The sequence below is a fragment of the Pseudophryne corroboree genome, unplaced genomic scaffold (assembly GCF_028390025.1).
Source record: "Pseudophryne corroboree isolate aPseCor3 unplaced genomic scaffold, aPseCor3.hap2 scaffold_630, whole genome shotgun sequence".
NCBI classification, from domain to species: Eukaryota; Metazoa; Chordata; class Amphibia; order Anura; family Myobatrachidae; genus Pseudophryne; species Pseudophryne corroboree.
In genome coordinates, this window is record NW_026970226.1 from 17,501 (window position 1) to 36,439 (window position 18,939).

Consider the following 18,939-nt stretch of genomic DNA (forward strand, 5'->3'; position numbering starts at 1 on the left):
GCGGAAGACTTCATGATCTTCACTGAGGTAACGCACAGCAGTAAAGCTGTGCTCCATTGCTCCCATACACCTCACACACGGCAGTCAGTGTAAGGGTGAAGGGCGCAGGGGGGACGCCCTGGGCAGCAATATAGACCTCTCTTTGGCAAAATAAATATATATGCAGCTAGGCACTGTATATATATATAAGAGCCCCCGCCATTTTTTTATGGGGGGGGCTATTTGAGCGGGACAGAAGCCCGTCGCTGAGGAGGTGGGGCTTCTCCCTCAGCACTCCCCAGCGCCATTTTCTCCACAGCACCGCTGAGGGGAAGCTCCATGGACTCTCCCCTGCTTATACCACGGTAGAAAGAGGGTCTTAAAGAAGAGGGGGCACATAATTAGGCGCATATATATATGGAAATACAGCGCTACTGGGTAAACATAAAATGATTGTGTTTTTTTCCTGGGTCATATAGCGCTGGGGTGTGTGCTGGCATACTTTCTCTCTCTGTCTCTCCAAAGGGCCTTGTTGGGGAACTGTCCTCAGATAAGAGGATTCCCTGAGTGTATGGTGTGTCGGTACACGTGTGTCGACATGTCTGAGGTAGAAGGCTCTCCTAGAGAGGAGCAGGAGCAAATTAATGTGGTGTCTCCATCGACAACGCCGACACCTGACTGGATGGATATGTGGAATGTTTTAAGTGCTAATGTAAACTTATTACACAAGAGATTAGACAAAGCTGAAGCTAGGGAACAGTCAGGGAGTCAACCCATGCCTGTCCCTATGTCGCAGGGACCTTCGGGGTCTCAAAAGCGCCCACTATCCCAAATAGTTGACACAGATACCGACACAGATTCTGACTCCAGTGTCGACTACGATGATGCAAAGTTACAACCAAAATTGGCTAAATGTATTCGATATATGATTATTGCAATAAAAGATGTTTTGCACATCACAGAGTCCCCTGTCCCTGACACGAGGGTACACATGTATAAGGGAAAGAAACCTGAGATAACCTTTCCCCCCTCACATGAGTTGAACGAATTATGTGAAAAAGCTTGGGAATCTCCAGACAAAAAGCTGCAGATTCCCAAAAGGATTCTTATGGCGTATCCTTTCCCGCCAATGGACAGGATACGGTGGGAATCCTCCCCTAGGGTGGATAAAGCATTGACACGCTTATCCAAAAAGGTAGCGCTGCCATCCCAGGATACGGCTACCATCAGGGACCCTGCTGACCGCAAGCAGGAGGTTACCCTAAAGTCCATTTACACACATTCTGGTACCTTACTCAGACCGGCAATTGCGTCGGCCGAGGTTGTAGCGCGGTGGCAGCATGGACAGATACCTTATCAGCAGAGATTGAGACCCTAGATAAGGATGCTATGTTATTGACCATAGGGCATATAAAAGATGCTGTCCTATATATGAGAGATGCTCAAAGTGACATTAGTCTACTGGGTTCTAGAATAAACGCTATGTCGATTTCTGCTAGACGAGTCCTATGGACCCGGCAATGGACAGGTGATGCCGACTCAAAAAGGCATATGGAGGTTTTACCTTACAGGTGTGAGGAATTGTTTGGGGAAGGTCTCTCGGACCTTGTCTCCACAGCTACAGCTGGTAAATCAAATTTTTTGCCTTATATTCCCTCACAGCCTAAGAAAGCACCACATTATCAAATGCAGTCCTTTCGATCACAGAGAAACAAGAAAGTACGAGGTGCGTCCTTTCTTGCCAGAGGTAAGGGCAGAGGGAAGAAGCTGCACAACACAGCTAGTTCCCAGGAACAGAAGTCCTCCCCGGCCTCTACAAAATCCACCGCATGACGCTGGGGCTCCGCTAAAGGAGTCCGCCCAGTTGGGGGCACGTCTTCGTGTTTTCAGCCACATCTGGGTTCATTCGCAGGTGGATCCCTAGGCAATAGAAATTGTTTCTCAGGGTTACAAGCTGAAATTCGAAGAGGTGCCTCCTCGCCGGTTTTTCAAATCGGCCCTACCATCTTCTCCCCAGGAAAGGGAGATAGTGTTAAATGCAATTCACAAATTGTATCTTCAACAGGTGGTGGTCAAGGTTCCCCTGCTTCAACAAGGAAAGGGAAATTATTCGACCCTGTTTGTAGTCCCAAAACCGGACGGTTTGGTCAGACCCATATTAAATTTAAAATCCCTGAACCTATACTTGAAAAGGTTCAAGTTCAAGATGGAATCGCTAAGAGCGGTCATCGCCAGCCTAGAAGGGGGGGATTTTATGATATCTCTGGACATAAAGGATGCATACCTTCATGTACTCATTTATCCACCTCATCAGGCGTACCTAAGATTTGCGGTACAGTATTGTCATTACCAATTTCAGACGTTGCCGTTTGGTCTCTCCAGAATTTTCTCCGAGAATTTTCACCAAGGTAATGACGGAAATTATGGTGCTCCTGCGAAAGCAAGGTGTCACAATTATCCCGTACTTGAACGATCTCCTCATAAAAGCGAGATCAAGAGAGCAGTTGCTGAACAGCGTATAACTTTCATTGAAGGTGTTACAGCAAAACGGCTGGATTCTCAATATCCCGAAGTCGCAGTTGGTTCCTACGACTCGTCTGACTTTGCTTGGGCATTATTCTGGATACGGACCAGAAAAGGGTTTATCTTCCGATAGAAAAGGCCCAGGAACTCATGACTCTGGTCAGGAACCTATTGAAACCAAAACAGGTGTCAGTGCATCACTGCACTCGAGTCCTGGGAATGATGGTGGCATCATACGAGGCCATTCCCTTCGGCAGGTTCCATGCGAGGATCTTGCAATGGGACCTACTGGACAAGTGGTCCGGGTCACATCTACAGATTCATCAGTTGATCACCCTGTCCCCCAGGGCCAGGGTATCTCTCCTGTGGTGGCTGCAGAGTGCTCACCTTCTAGAGGGCCGCAGGTTCGGCATTCAGGACTGGATCCTGGTGACCACGAACGCGAGCCTCCGAGGTTGGGGAGCAGCCACACAGGGAAGAAATTTCCAAGGTCTTTGGTCAAGTCAGGAGACTTGTCTTCACATCAACATCCTGGAGCTAAGGGCCATATACAACGCCCTATGTCAAGCGGAGACCTTACTTCGCGACCAACCAGTTCTGATCCAGTCAGACAACGTCACCGCAGTAGTTCATGTAAACCGCCAAGGCGGCACAAGGAGCAGAGTGGCGATGGCGGAAGCCACCAGAATTCTTCGCTGGGCGGAGAATCATGTAAGCGCACTGTCAGCAGTGTTCATTCCGGGAGTGGACAACTGGGAAGCAGACTTCCTCAGCAGACACGACCTACATCCAGGAGAGTGGGGACTCCATCAGGAAGTCTTCGCACAGATTGCAAGTCGGTGGGGACTGTTCCAGATAGACATGATGGCGTCCCGCCTCAACAAAAAGCTACAGAGGTATTGCACCAGGTCAAGAGACCCTCAGGCAGTAGCTGTTTAAACAGCTCTTCATTTTCTGATTTTATGTTTATGCTAACAAATTTGCTCTCTGAAAAGTGTCCACAAAGCCAAGTCTCTGATTAACACCTTTGTAGGAATGGTTTTTCACCTATTACTGAATTAAACTTGCTTCATTGGAAAGGCAGCAAGATGCATCCTCATTTCAATGTCTACTGAAATAATACAGGTTGACACCAGGAAACATAAACGCCACTGCATCCTTGCTGCTTTCGCATGTGGAAGTCTGTTTAATGTGAAAACAAGGTGATATCTAATTAGCACACAGGTAAGGAATTAAGAAAATCTTTATTTAAGGGTGAAGGTGTTTCTCACAAAATCGTTGCCCCAATGCATCATTGAAATTCAAGCTGGAAAGATGATTTTAATATATCACTTGTACATTTTGTATTGCTCTTCTGGTGACAATGTAGTTTGTTTTTGTCAATTACCATTTTAATAATAGGGTAAAGAAAATTAAGTGGATTTTTGAAAGAAAACAATACTGTCAATATACTATTAAAACAAATTAAAATGGTAAAAGTTATTGTACTTTAAGTAAAAATAAAAGAGCAAAAATATCAATCCCAGTTTTGGATTACTTTAATTAACAAAAAAAAATGCATATAGCAGAGGATAGTTTCAATCTGCCTACCTCTGGGTTATGGGCCCAGCATGTTTCCATTGCAGTACTCTGCTGCACATGTAAGTGCAAGAGATCCTGAAGCACTCACTCATCATGGGAAAGTACCAATGTGTTTCTTCGTTGGTTGATGGAAGAAACATCTTACAAAAACTCTCCAGATTATTGACTTTTTAAAGTTTTTCTAGGAAACGTTCTAGATGAATGCTTATTAGCCTTTGTCAGTATGTATGTTTGTAAAGTGTCTCTGTGGCGCAATCGGTTAGTGTGTTTGGTTATTAATCAAAGGGTTGGTGGTTCAATCCCACCCAACGATGTAATTGACCTTGTTATCAGATTTTGGTGATCTTTAAGTAGACAAGTCAAAATTTCAAACCCCCTTCTTATGGTGTAGGGTACCTGGCCTACTCTGATGTAATCAGAGTTAGATTTGAATCAGTGATTTTATAAAAAAACAGCTAGGAAGCACAATTTAGCAGTGGGTTGCAGAGAAAAAGAAATATGCTGGCAGAAAAATCCAATTGAGTGATTAAACAGCTCTTCATTTTCTGGCTTTATTTTTATGCTAACTAATTTGTTCTCTGAAAAGTGTCCACAAAGCCAAGTATCTGATTAACATATTTGTAGGGATGGTTTTTCACCTATTACTAAATTAAACTTGCTTCATTGGAAAGGCAGCAAGATGCATCCTCATTTCAATATCTACTGAAATAATACAGGTTGACACCAGGAAACATTAACGCCACTGCATCCTTGCTGCTTTCTCATGTGGAAGTCTGTTTAATGTGAAAACAAGGTGATATCTAATTAGCACACAGGTAAGGAATAAAGAAAATCTTTATTTAAGGGTGAAGATGTTTCTCACAAAATCGTTGCCCCAATGCATCATTGAAATTCAAGCTGGAAAGATGATTTTAATATATCACTTGTACATTTTGTATTGCTCTTCTGGTGACAATGTAGTTTGTTTTTGTCAATTACCATTTTAATAATCGGGTAAAGAAAATTAATTGGATTTTTGAAAGAAAACAACACTGTCAATATACTATTAAAACAAATTAAAATGGTAAAAGTTATTGTACTTTAAGTAAAAATAAAAGCTAAAATATCAATCCCAGTTTTGGATTACTTTAATGAACAAAAAAAAAATGCATATAGCAAAGGATAGTTTCAATCTGCCTACCTCTGGGTTATGGGCCCAGCATGCTTCCATTGCAGTACTCTGCTGCACATGTAAGTGCAAGAGATCCTGAAGCACTCACTCATCATGGGAAAGTACCAATGTGTTTCTTCATTGGTTGCTGGAAGAAACATCTTACAAAAACTCTCCAGATTATTGACTTTTTAAAGTTTTTCTAGGAAACGTTCTAGATGAATGCTTATTAGTCTTTGTCAGTATGTACTTTTTGCAAAGTGTCTCTGTGGCGCAATCGGTTAGTGTGTTCAGCTATTAATCAAAAGGTTGGTGGTTCAATCCCATCCAGGGACGTAATTGACCTTGTCATCAAATTTTGGTAATATTTAAGTAGACAAGTCATATAGCAGAGGATAGTTTCAATCTGCCTACCTCTGGGTTATGGACCCAGCATGCTTCCATTACAGTACTCTGCTGCACATGTAAGTGCAAGAGATCCTGAAGCACTCACTCATCATGCGAAAGTACCAATGTGTTTCTTCATTGGTTGCTGGAAGAAACATCTTACAAAAACTCTCCAGATTATTGACTTTTTAAAGTTTTTCTAGGAATCGTTCTAGATGAATGCTTATTAGCCTTTGTCAGTATGTACTTTTGCAAAGTTTCGCTGTGGCGCAATCAGTTAGTGTGTACGGCTATTAACCAAAAGGTTGGTGGTTCAATCCCACCCAGGGACGTAATTGAACTTGTAATCAGATTTTGTTGATCTTTAAGTAGACAAGTCAAAATTTCGAAAACCCCTGTTATGGTGTAGGGTACCTGGCCTTCTCTGATGTAATCAGAGTTAGATTTGATTCATACTGTTAACTGGGTAGTATATCACAAGTTATACGGTGTGATTGGTGTGGCTGGTATGAATCTTGACCTTGGATTAACAAAAATCCTTTCCTCGAACTGTCTGTCTCCTCTGGGCACAGTTTCTCTAACTGAGGTATGGAGGAGGGGCATAGAGGGAGGAGCCAGTGCACACCCAGATCTAAAGTCTTTCTTAAAGTGCCCATGTCTGCTGCGGAGCCCGTCTATCCCCCATGGTCCTTACGGAGTCCCCATCATCTTCTACGGACTACGAGAAAAAAAAATTACCGGTAGGTTTAAAATGTTATTTTTTTCTCTGCAACCCACTGCTAAATTGTGCTTCCTAGCTGTTTTTTATAAAATCACTTAATTAAATCTAACTCTGATTACGTCAGAGAAGGCCAGGTACCCTACACCATAAGAGGGGGTTTGAAATTTTGACTTGTCTACTTAAAGATCACCAAAATCTGATGACAAGGTCAATTACATCCCTGGGTGGGATTGAACCACCAACCTTTTGGTTAATAGCCCATGTAAGTGCAAGAAATCCTGAAGCACTCACTCATCATGGGAAAGTACCAATGTGTTTCTTACAAAAATTCTCCAGATTATTGACTTTTTAAAGTTTTTCTAGGAAACGTTCTAGATGAATGATTATTAGCCTTTGTCAGTATTGACTTTTGCAAGGTGTCTCTGTGGCGCAATCGGTTAGCATGTTTGGCTATTAACCAAAAGGTTGGTGGTTCAATCCCACCCAGGGATGTAATTGACCTTGTAGTCAGATTTTGGTGATCTTTAAGTAGACAAGTCAAAATTTCAAAAACCCCCCTTATGGTGTAGGGTACCTGGCCTTCTCTGATGTAATCAGAGTTAGATTTGATTAAGTGATTTTATAAAAAAACAGCTAGGAAGCACAATTTAGCAGTGGGTTGCAGAGAAAAAAAATATGCTGGCAGAAAAGTCCAATTGAGTGATTAAACAGCTCTTCATTTTCTGATTTTATGTTTATGCTAACAAATTTGCTCTCTGAATAGTGTCCACAAAGCCAAGTCTCTGATTAACACCTTTGTAGGAATGGTTTTTCACCTATTACTGAAATAAACTTGCTTCATTGGAAAGGCATCAAAGATGCATCCTCATTTCAATGTCTACTGAAATAATACAGGTTGACACCAGGAAACGTCACTGCATCCTTGCTGCTTCCTCACGGGGAAGTCTGTTTAATGTGAAAACAAGGTGATATCTAATCAGCACACAGGTAAGGAATTAAGAAAATCTTTCTTTGTGGGTGAAGATGTTTCTCACAAATTGTTGTCCCAATGCATCATTGAAATTCAAGATGGAAGATGATTTTCATATATCACTTGTACATTTTGCATTGCTCTTCTGGTGACAATGTAGTTTGTTTTTGTCAGTTACCATTTCAGTTATAGGGTAAAGAAAATTAAGTGGATTTTTTAAAGAAAACAATGCTGTCAATATACTATTAAAACAAATTAAAATGATAAAAGTTATTGTACTTTAAGTAAAAATAAAAGAGCCAAAATATCAATCCCAGTTTTTGATTACTTTAATTATAAAAAAAAAAATGCACATAGCAGAGGATAGTTTCGATCAATCGACCTCTGGGTTATGGGCCCAGCATGCTTCCATTGCACTACTCTGCTGCTCATGGAAGTGAAGTGTAAGAGATCCTGAAGACTAAATTGATTAAAGGCCTAAAAGTACTGGACTATAAGGAAAGACTTACTAGGCTGAATATTTATACACTAGAAAAGAGGTGCCTAAGAGGAGATATTATTAATATCTTCAAATATGTAAAGATACATAACAAAGAGTTATCAGAGGAATTATTTATTAAAAGAACACGTGGTCACTCGCTGCGACTGGAGGAAAGTTCAGAACGCAATGGAGGAAAGGTTTCTTCACTGTTAGGGCAATCAGGATGTGGAATTCCCTGCCAGGGAAGGTGGTAATGGCGGACTCTGTAATTGGATTTAAAAAAGGAATGGATACATTTCTGAATGAAAAAGCTATCCAAGGTTATAATACTTAAAATATCAACATGGTTAATCCGGGGGTAACATGAGTTATAGTAGCTAACTAGTCATAAAACATTATTCAGCAAGTATGTAGAATCATCACAACTTAAAACAGGTTGAACACGATGGGCAATTTGCCTCTATTCAACCTCAAAAACTATGTTACTATATTACTATGTTATTGTAGTATACAGAACACCACAATGCAATGAGCAGTGATAGTGAGCACTGATGAGGATACTAGAACTGACACTGAGCAGCAAGATGCAGCACTGGACTATTAGTAATGTACTGTAGTATGCTGAGCACCACAATGCAGCACAAGACAATGAGCAGTGATACTGAGCACTGATGAGGATACTACTGAGAACTGACACTGAGCAGGAGAGACACACTACTAGTATTACTGAGCAGCAATAAGTAACCACTGATACTGAGCACTGATATTGAGATTTCCACTGAGAGAACATAGCCACGTCCTCTCCGCTCTCTCTTCAATGCACGAGTAAAAATGGCAGCAACGCGCAGCTCTTTATATGGAATCCGAATCTCGCGAGAATCCGACAGCGGGATGATGACATTTTCCCTTGTTCAGGTTTTCCGAGTCAGGCGGGAACAACCGAGCCTGCCTCGGACCAGTGTAAACCACGTGGAGTTCGTGGGGAATTCGGTTCTCGGAGAACCGAACCCGCTCCTCTCTACCTTATACCCATCAATTTTTTTATTTTCAATCTAAGCCCCTGCAGTTTTCTGTAAGCATCTGCTTCGCTATGATGATCAACAAGTCACAAGGGCAAACACTCAGGGTTTGAGGCGTAGATCTTAGGACCAGCTGCTACAAGCATGGCAGAGGTGTCACTATCACTGGTGACACACAGAGAGGTGGCGAGGGAGATTGTAATGCAGTGCGCGCAGATAAGCAGCGCAATGGTAAAAAGGAGGCATGGTTTCATAGGTAGGGGCGTGGCCTGGTGGCCTGAATCTACATTTTGTTGCTCCGGGTGTCCCGGGGGTTGGGGGCTGCACCCGGGGACTAGTGTGTGAGCGGTGCTGGCTCCTGCACAGTGACAGGGCATGGCCACCCAGCATGACGCCTCCCTTCTTGACCATGCTGTAATTGCAGTCGCACTGCAGTTCAGCGTGATCATAAAAAATGGTGTAGGCTCCTGCTGGTGCAGACTGTATGTGCGCGCAGGAAGCCGCCACCATTTTTGTGATCACAGCGGCTGAATGTGATGTCATACAGCCGCTGTGACCACGCCCCCTGTGTCTCCTCCGTTGCAGACCCCATTTTGAAGCCTTGCCCCCGCACCGCTCCATCCCTGACTTGGAAATGGAGTGTTGCTGACCCACCTCTCCCCCCCTTCCCCACCCCGATTGACAGGCAGAGGCGATCACATTCTCTGCGGGGTGCCGCAGAAAATGCAGGCACATGCGTATGCTCTTAGCAATTTTTGCAGTTGGATCGCTTATTGTGATTGCAATCCAACCTGAATCAGGCCCTATTACCTATCACAATGCGCTGCGGGCAGTACAAAATTGGGTTAATATAGGAGAAAAACCCCCAGACCTGTGCTCCTTAACTGTACCTGGTGGCTAGTGGAGCGGCTGCCCAGTAATCAGTGTCCACCGCAGTGCGCACACGGCCCACCCCCTACGGCCTCGCTCCCCTTCATCAGCGGCCTCGTGATCCGGAAGGGTGGTGTGTGTGTGACTGACCTTAGGATGAAACCGGAGCCTCCGCTGCAGTGACCCAGCAACCAGGGCACGGGAGTATATAGCGCCGCTGGGAGTGATGAAGCTGCAGTAAAGATGTCTATTAGACCTAGCCTGCTGCAGCCCTTGTAGATTCTCATAAAACAAGTTCTTCTTTTCTTGTCAAAATTAATAGCTAAGAATAGGCTGCCTGAGGCAGGCCCCTGTTAATTGGCCTGCTACTGAAGGCACCAACTACAAACTGAGCTCCCTGTTCATGGAAGCGGGGTTATAGAGGAGAATGCACTGAGCTTCTTGGGAACAGTCAAAAGCTTTGAGCCGGTTGGTGCCTCAGATCAAGATCCTACTCTACACCCCAATGTGAATCCTTGTGGAGTCCAGTGTACCCCACAGAAGAAATTAATGTGTCACACCCATTGGCAGCAACCTTAGAATAGCTGCTGACGGGCACAATTGAGAAAGGAAGGGGGGGGGACATTTGAATCCAGCACATAGATGCAATTCAAATATGTAATTTGTACCTTCCTATTTTAAAATATAATGGATGAACCTCACCCTGTGAGAACAATCTTCATGATCAAGAGATCTAATATGTAAAATAAGTATGAGTTGGGATAGGGCTGGGGAGGGTGGCAGCTCGGGCAGCCCCTCCCCCGTCAAGTTAAGGAGATTCAACTGAGGAAGCACAAGGGAACTCTCGTCTGGGGACAACAACTGCAGGGAGACCACATCTTTTCAGATGAACATGGGATGGCGGAAGGCTGCCTAATACTGAAGCACCATCAAATATCAAACCATATCCAACAACTAGTAACAGCATTCCTGGGGGAAGGTCTGCAGCAGACGGATTTGCATACGGTGATGTCATCCAAGCAGTGGGCCAAAGTTGGCTGGAACCCTCATCTGCATATAAAAAGAGAAAAGGGGCATGCAGGGCATGGCGGCCTTTTGCAGTGCTTGGATGACCCCTAGTTCGCATTAAACACCCCCACCCTCCTTTGGTGTGGGGCTCATGTTGGCCATGCCCCATCCCCTGAAGCATTCATGCTGATTTCTTGCAGCAGCTGGGCACTGTAACAGCTCCAGAGCTGCTCTGTAAGGCAAGTAAAAGGGTGTGGGCCCTGCAGCACCACCTGTAGTTCGCATTGTGCGTTGGAAGGCACAAAGTAAGCAGACGGGAGGAGAAGTCAGGATAGTACACAAGGGCATCCTTTTCTCTTAGTCCGTAGAGGATGCTGGGGTCACATTAAGAACCATGGGGTATAGACGGGATCCGCAAGAGACATGGGCACTTTAAGACTTTCAAAGGGTGTGAACTGGCTCCTCCCTCTATGCCCCTCCTCCAGACTCCAGTTATAGGAACTGTGCCCAGGGAGACGGACATTTCGAGGAAAGGATTTATTGTTAAACTAAGGTGAGCATCTTACCAGCTCACACCTTAAGCATGCCGCAGAACGTGGCATTCAACAGAACACAAGCCAACGGCATGAACAATTGCAGCAAAAAGCTGACCAGAACCGTAACACAACATGTGTATAACCACAAGTAATAACTGCAGACACAGTATGGACTGGGACGGGTGCCCAGCATCCTCTACGTACTAAGAGAAAAGGATTTACCGGTAGGTATTAAAATCCTATTTTCTCATACGACCTAGAGGATGCTGGGGTCACATTAAGAACCATGGGGTTATACCAAAGCTCTTGAACGGGTGGGAGAGTGCGTACGACTCTGCAGCACCGAATGACCCAACTTGAGGTTATCATCAGCCAAGGTATCAAACTTGTAAAACTTAGCAAAAGTGTTTACTAAATAGCTGCTCGGCAAAGTTGCAATGCCGAGACTCCCCGACCAGCTGCCCAGGATGAACCCACCTTTCTAGTAGAATGGGTCTTCACCTAATTCAGTAACGGCAATCCTGCCGTGGAATGAGCATGCTGAATTTTACCACAGATCCAGCGCATAATGGTCTGCATGGAAGCAGGACACCCAATCATGTTGGGAGCATACAGGACAAACAGAGCCTCTGTTTTCCTAATCTGAACCGTTCTGGTGACATACATTTTCAAAGTTCTGACCACAGCCAGAGACTTTGACTCAACGAAGGTGTCAGTGGCCAAAGGCACCATGTGGAAAGATGAACCACCTTCGGCAGAAATTGTTGACGTGTCCTCAATTCTGCTCTATCTTCATGAAAGATCAAATAAAGGCTCTTGTGATACTGCATGGTTTGTACTGTTTTCCATGTGCTCCCAGATCTTTCAAGCAAGTAGCATGGTCAAGAAAGTTCTGTTTGAAAAGAAACAAACATTTACTGTCATTGTTATGCAAATAAACTTACATTAAAGCTAACAAGAAAGCACACTCGTTCTGTCTTTAAACTGATAAAAGAAACCCCAATAATATGGGGCATGCAAAAATTGAGATAAAACTCAGTTTTGCTCCTCTCCACGGAAATCTTTAATAAAAGGCGAAATATTTGTTAGTTCTGAAGAGAAACCAGAGCATGACCAAGATTCCACCTGTCGCCTGAGTGCCATGCCAGCAGTTCTCATTCAGCTCAAAGTGAGCACCCAATTTGAATGAAAGAAAGCAGATTTCTCACCAGGCTTCCCCTTGCTATAAACATGGTTTGTACTCTTTTCCATGTGCTCCCAGATCTTTCAAACAATTAGTGTGGTCAAGAAAGTTCTGTTTGAAAAGAAACAAACATTTACTGTCATTTCTATGCAAATGAGCTTACATTAAAGCACACTCGTTCTATCTTTAAACCAATAAAATAAAACCCCAATAAGATGGGGCATGCAAAAATTGAGATAAAACTCAGTTTTGCTCCTCTGCACGGAAATCTTTAGTAAAAGGCGAAAGATTTGTTCGTTCTGAAGAGAAACCACAGCATGACCAAGATTCTACCTGTCGCCTGAGTGCCATGCCAGCAGTCCTCATTCAGCTCAAAGTGAGCACCCAATTTGAAAGAAAGAAAGCAGATTTCTCACCAGGCTTCCCCTTGCTATAAACATGGTTTGTACTCTTTACCATGTGCTCCCAGATCTTTCAAGCAATTAGTATAGTCAAGAAAGTTCTGTTTGAAAAGAAACAAACATTTACTGTCATTTCTACGCAAATGAGCTTACATTAAAGCACACTCGTTCTATCTTTAAACTGATAAAAGAAACCCCAATAAGACGGGGCATGCAAAAATTGAGATAAAACTCAGTTTTGCTCCTCTCCACGGAAATCTTTAGTAAAAGGCAAAAGATTTGTTCGTTCTGAAGAACTAGCACAAGGGAACTCTCAAAAGAAGAACAAGGCTCTGAAACAAAGAAATCTGACTTTTACCAGAGCTGACCAGAGGAAAACACAAACACAGTCCCCCACTACCACAAATAAAGCAGTCGAGTTTCCCACATTTGGGGAAATCACAGGGGTCAGCATACCCAGAATGCAATGAATGAACCTCACCCTGGGAGAATAATCTTCATGACCATGGTATCTCCTATGCAAAATAAGTATGATTTGGGATAGAGCTGGGGAGGGCCGCTGCTCAGGCACATCTCTGTCAAGTTAAGGAGATTCAACTGAGGCAGCACAAGGGAACTCTCATCTGGGGACAACAACTGCAGGGAGAACACATATTTTCAGATGAACATGGGAGGGCAGAAGGCTGCCTAATACTGAAGCACACCCAAACAACAAACCAAATGCAACAACTAGTGCAAGCATTCCTGGGGGAAGGCCTGCCGCAGATGGATTTGCATATGGTGATGTCATCCAAGCAGTGGGTCAAAGTTGGCTTCAACCCTCGTCTGCATATGAAAACAGAAAAGGGGCGTGCAGGGCATGGTGGCCTTTTGCGGCGCTTGTCTGACCCCTAGTTTGCATTAAACACCTCCACCCTCCTTTGGTGTGGGGCTCATGTTGGCTATGCCCCAGCCCCTGAAGCATTCAAGCTGATTTTTCTCCAAAACGAAAGACACTAGAATGAAAATTTTAAAGCCTCCTGTTAGTGCTTCATCTACACGTTATAGCCCTGAATTTTCCAATGCCTATCTCTTTGCAAAAGAGAGATATCGGCAAGGAAATGCTGTATTGTACCTTTGCATTTTTCTCCCAAACGAAAGACACTAGAATGAAAATTTTAAAGCCTCCTGTTAGTGCTTCATCTACACGTTATAGCCCTGAATTTTCCAATGCCTAGCTCTTTGCAAAAGAGAGATATTGGCAAGGAAAAGCTGTATTGTACCTTTGCATTTTTCTCCCAAACGAAAGACACGAATGAAAATTTTAAAGTCTACTGTTAGAGCTTCATCTACACGTTATAGCCCTGAATTTTCCAATGCCTAGCTCTTTGCAAAAGAGAGATATCGGCAAGGAAAAGCTGTATTGTACCTTTGCATTTTTCTCCCAAACGAAAGACACTAGAATGAAAATTTTAAAGCCTCCTGTTAGTGCTTCATATACACGTTATAGCCCTGAATTTTCCAATGCCTATCTCTTTGCAAAAGAGAGATATCGACAAGGAAAAGCTGTATTGTACCTTTGCATTTTTCTCCCAAACGAAGGACATTAGAATGAAAATTTTAAAGCCTCCTTTTAGTGCTTCATCTACACGTTATAGCCCTGAATTTTCCAATGCCTAGCTCTTTGCAAAAGAGAGATATCGGCAAGGAAAAGCTGTATTGTACCTTTGCATTTTTCTCCCAAACGAAAGACACTAGAATGAAAATTTTAAAGCCTCCTATTAGTGCTTCATCTACACGTTATAGCCCTGAATTTTCCAATGCCTATCTCTTTGCAAAAGAGAGATATCGGCAAGGAAAAGCTGTATTGTACCTTTGCATTTTTCTCCCAAACGAAGGAAACTAGAATGAAAATTTTAAAGCCTCCTATTAGTGCTTCATCTACACGTTATAGCCCTGAATTTTCCAATGCCTATCTCTTTGCAAAAGAGAGATATCGGCAAGGAAAAGCTGTATTGTACCTTTGCATTTTTCTCCCAAACGAAGGACACTAGAATGAAAATTTTAAAGCCTCCTGTTAGTGCTTCATCTATACGTTATAGCCCTGAATTTTCAAATGCCTATCTCTTTGCAAAAGAGAGATATCGGCAAGGAAAAGCTGTATTGTACCTTTGCATTTTTCTCCCAAACGAAAGACACTAGAATGAAAATTTTAAAGCCTCCTGTTAGTGCTTCATCTACACGTTATAGCCCTGAATTTTCCAATGCCTATCTCTTTGCAAAAGAGAGATATCGGCAAGGAAAAGCTGTATTGTACCTTTGCATTTTTCTCCCAAACGAAGGACACTAGAATGAAAATGTAAAAGCCTCCTGTTAGTGCTTCATCTACACGGTATAGCCCTGAATTTTCCAATGCCTAGCTCTTTGCAAAAGAGAGATATTGGCAAGGAAAAGCTGTATTGTACCTTTGCATTTTTCTCCCAAACGAAGGACACTAGAATGAAAATTTTAAAGCCTCCTGTTAGTGCTTCATCTACACGTTATAGCCCTGAATTTTCCAATGCCTATCTCTTTGCAAAAGAGAGATATCGGCAAGGAAAAACTGTATTGTACCTTTGCATTTTTCTCCCAAACGAAAGACACTAGAATGAAAATTTTAAAGCCTCCTGTTAGTGCTTCATCTACACGTTATAGCCCTGAATTTTCCAATGCCTAGCTCTTTGCAAAAGAGAGATATCGGCAAGGAAAAGCTGTATTGTACCTTTGCATTTTTCTCCCAAACGAAGGACACTAGAATGAAAATGTAAAAGCCTCCTGTTAGTGCTTCATCTACACGGTATAGCCCTGAATTTTCCAATGCCTAGCTCTTTGCAAAAGAGAGATATTGGCAAGGAAAAGCTGTATTGTACCTTTGCATTTTTCTCCCAAACGAAGGACACTAGAATGAAAATTTTAAAGCCTCCTGTTAGTGCTTCATCTACACGTTATAGCCCTGAATTTTCCAATGCCTATCTCTTTGCAAAAGAGAGATATCGGCAAGGAAAAACTGTATTGTACCTTTGCATTTTTCTCCCAAACGAAAGACACTAGAATGAAAATTTTAAAGCCTCCTGTTAGTGCTTCATCTACACGTTATAGCCCTGAATTTTCCAATGCCTAGCTCTTTGCAAAAGAGAGATATTGGCAAGGAAAAGCTGTATTGTACCTTTGCATTTTTCTCCCAAACGAAAGACACTAGAATGAAAATTTTAAAGCCTCCTGTTAGTGCTTCATCTACACGTTATAGCCCTGAATTTTCCAATGCCTAGCTCTTTGCAAAAGAGAGATATCGGCAAGGAAAAGCTGTATTGTACCTTTGCATTTTTCTCCCAAACGAAAGACACTAGAATGAAAATTTTAAAGCCTCCTGTTAGTGCTTCATCTACACGTTATAGCCCTGAATTTGTCCAATGCCTATCTCTTTGCAAAAGAGAGATATCGGCAAGGAAAAGCTGTATTGTACCTTTGCATTTTTCTCCCAAACGAAGGACACTAGAATGAAAATTTTAAAGCCTCCTGTTAGTGCTTCATCTACACGTTATAGCCCTGAATTTTCCAATGCCTATCTCTTTGCAAAAGAGAGATATCGGCAAGGAAAAGCTGTATTGTACCTTTGCATTTTTCTCCCAAACGAAAGACACTAGAATGAAAATTTTAAAGCCTCCTGTTAGTGCTTCATCTACATGTTATAGCCCTGAATTTTCCAATGCCTATCTCTTTGCAAAAGAGAGATATCGGCAAGGAAAAGCTGTATTGTACCTTTGCATTTTTCTCCCAAACGAAGGACATTAGAATGAAAATTTTAAAGCCTCCTATTAGTGCTTCATCTACACGTTATAGCCCTGAATTTTCCAATGCCTATCTCTTTGCAAAAGAGAGATATCGGCAAGGAAAAGCTGCATTGTACTTTTGCATTTTTCTCCCAAACGAAAGACACTAGAATGAAATTTTTAAAGCCTACTGTTAGTGCTTCATCTACACGTTATAGCCCTGCATTTTCCAATGCCTATCTCTTTGCAAAAGAGAGATATCGGCAAGGAAAAGCTGCATTGTACTTTTGCATTTTTCTCCCAAACGAAAGACACTAGAATGAAAATTTTAAAGCCTCCTGTTAGTGCTTCATCTACACGTTATAGCCCTGAATTTTCCAATGCCTATCTCTTTTCAAAAGAGAGATATCGGCAAGGAAAAACTGTATTGTACCTTTGCATTTTTCTCCCAAACGAAGGACACTAGAATGAAAATTTAAAAGCCTCCTGTTAGTGCTTCATCTACACGTTATAGCCCTGCATTTTCCAATGCCTATCTCTTTGCAAAAGAGAGATATCGGCAAGGAAAAGCAGCATTGTACCTTTGCATTTTTCTCCCAAACGAAAGACACTAGAATGAAAATTGTAAAGCCTCCTGTTAGTGCTTCATCTACACGTTATAGCCCTGCATTTTCCAATGCCTAGCTCTTTGCAAAAGAGAGATATTGGCAAGGAAAAGCTGTATTGTACCTTTGCATTTTTCTCCCAAACGAAAGACACTAGAATGAAAATTTTAAAGCCTCCTGTTAGTGCTTCATCTACATGTTATAGCCCTGCATTTTCCAATGCCTATCTCTTTGCAAAAGAGAGATATCGGCAAGGAAAAGCAGCATTGTACTTTTGCATTTTTCTCCCAAACGAAAGACACTAGAATGAAAATTTTAAAGCCTCCTATTAGTGCTTCATCTACACGTTATAGCCCTGAATTTTCCAATGCCTAGCTCTTTGCAAAAGAGAGATATCGGCAAGGAAAAGCTGTATTGTACCTTTGCATTTTTCTCCCAAACGAAAGACACTAGAATGAAAATTTTAAAGCCTCCTGTTAGTGCTTCATCTACACGTTATAGCCCTGAATTTTCCAATGCCTATCTCTTTGCAAAAGAGAGATATCGGCAAGGAAAAGCTGTATTGTACCTTTGCATGTTTCTCCCAAACGAAGGACACTAGAATGAAAATTTTAAAGCCTCCTATTAGTGCTTCATCTACACGTTATAGCCCTGAATTTTCCAATGCCTATCTCTTTGCAAAAGAGAGATATCGGCAAGGAAAAGCTGTATTGTACCTTTGCATTTTTCTCCCAAACGAAGGACACTAGAATGAAAATTTTAAAGCCTCCTTTTAGTGCTTCATCTACACGTTATAGCCCTGAATTTTCCAATGCCTATCTCTTTGCAAAAGAGAGATATCGGCAAGGAAATGCTGTATTGTACCTTTGCATTTTTCTCCCAAACGAAAGACACTAGAATGAAAATTTTAAAGCCTCCTGTTAGTGCTTCATCTACACGTTATAGCCCTGAATTTTCCAATGCCTAGCTCTTTGCAAAAGAGAGATATTGGCAAGGAAAAGCTGTATTGTACCTTTGCATTTTTCTCCCAAACGAAGGACACTAGAATGAAAATTTTAAAGCCTCCTGTTAGTGCTTCATCTACACGTTATAGCCCTGAATTTTCCAATGCCTATCTCTTTGCAAAAGAGAGATATCGGCAAGGAAAAGCAGCATTGTACTTTTGCATTTTTCTCCCAAACGAAAGACACTAGAATGAAAATTTAAAGCCTCCTGTTAGTGCTTTATCTACACGTTATAGCCCTGAATTTTCCAATGCCTAGCTCTTTGCAAAAGAGAGATATTGGCAAGGAAAAGCTGTATTGTACCTTTGCATTTTTCTCCCAAACGAAAGACACTAGAATGAAAATTTTAAAGTCTACTGTTAGTGCTTCATCTACACGTTATAGCCCTGAATTTTCCAATGCCTAGCTCTTTGCAAAAGAGAGATATCGGCAAGGAAAAGCTGTATTGTACCTTTGCATTTTTCTCCCAAACGAAAGACACTAGAATGAAAATTTTAAAGCCTCCTGTTAGTGCTTCATCTACACGTTATAGCCCTGAATTTTCCAATGCCTATTTCTTTGCAAAAGAGAGATATCGGCAAGGAAAAGCTGTATTGTACCTTTGCATTTTTCTCCCAAACGAAGGACACTAGAATGAAAATTTTAAAGCCTCCTATTAGTGCTTCATCTACACGTTATAGCCCTGAATTTTCCAATGCCTATCTCTTTGCAAAAGAGAGATATCGGCAAGGAA

General features: G+C 42.2%; 4 non-coding genes across 4 annotated transcripts; all 4 read right to left on the reverse strand.

The window, feature by feature from the left end:
• Positions 1-12,220: 12,220 nt before the first annotated feature.
• LOC135036215 (U5 spliceosomal RNA) lies at positions 12,221-12,336 on the reverse strand. The gene has a single exon (XR_010231023.1). It is a non-coding gene; the product is annotated as a U5 spliceosomal RNA (small nuclear RNA).
• Positions 12,337-12,611: 275 nt separating this feature from the next.
• Positions 12,612-12,727, reverse strand: LOC135036214 (U5 spliceosomal RNA). The gene has a single exon (XR_010231022.1). It is a non-coding gene; the product is annotated as a U5 spliceosomal RNA (small nuclear RNA).
• Positions 12,728-13,001: 274 nt separating this feature from the next.
• LOC135036219 (U5 spliceosomal RNA) lies at positions 13,002-13,118 on the reverse strand. The gene has a single exon (XR_010231026.1). It is a non-coding gene; the product is annotated as a U5 spliceosomal RNA (small nuclear RNA).
• A 59-nt stretch (positions 13,119-13,177) lies between these two features.
• LOC135036058 (U1 spliceosomal RNA) lies at positions 13,178-13,341 on the reverse strand. Its single transcript, XR_010230895.1, has one exon. It is a non-coding gene; the product is annotated as a U1 spliceosomal RNA (small nuclear RNA).
• Between the last annotated feature and the right edge of the window lie 5,598 nt (positions 13,342-18,939).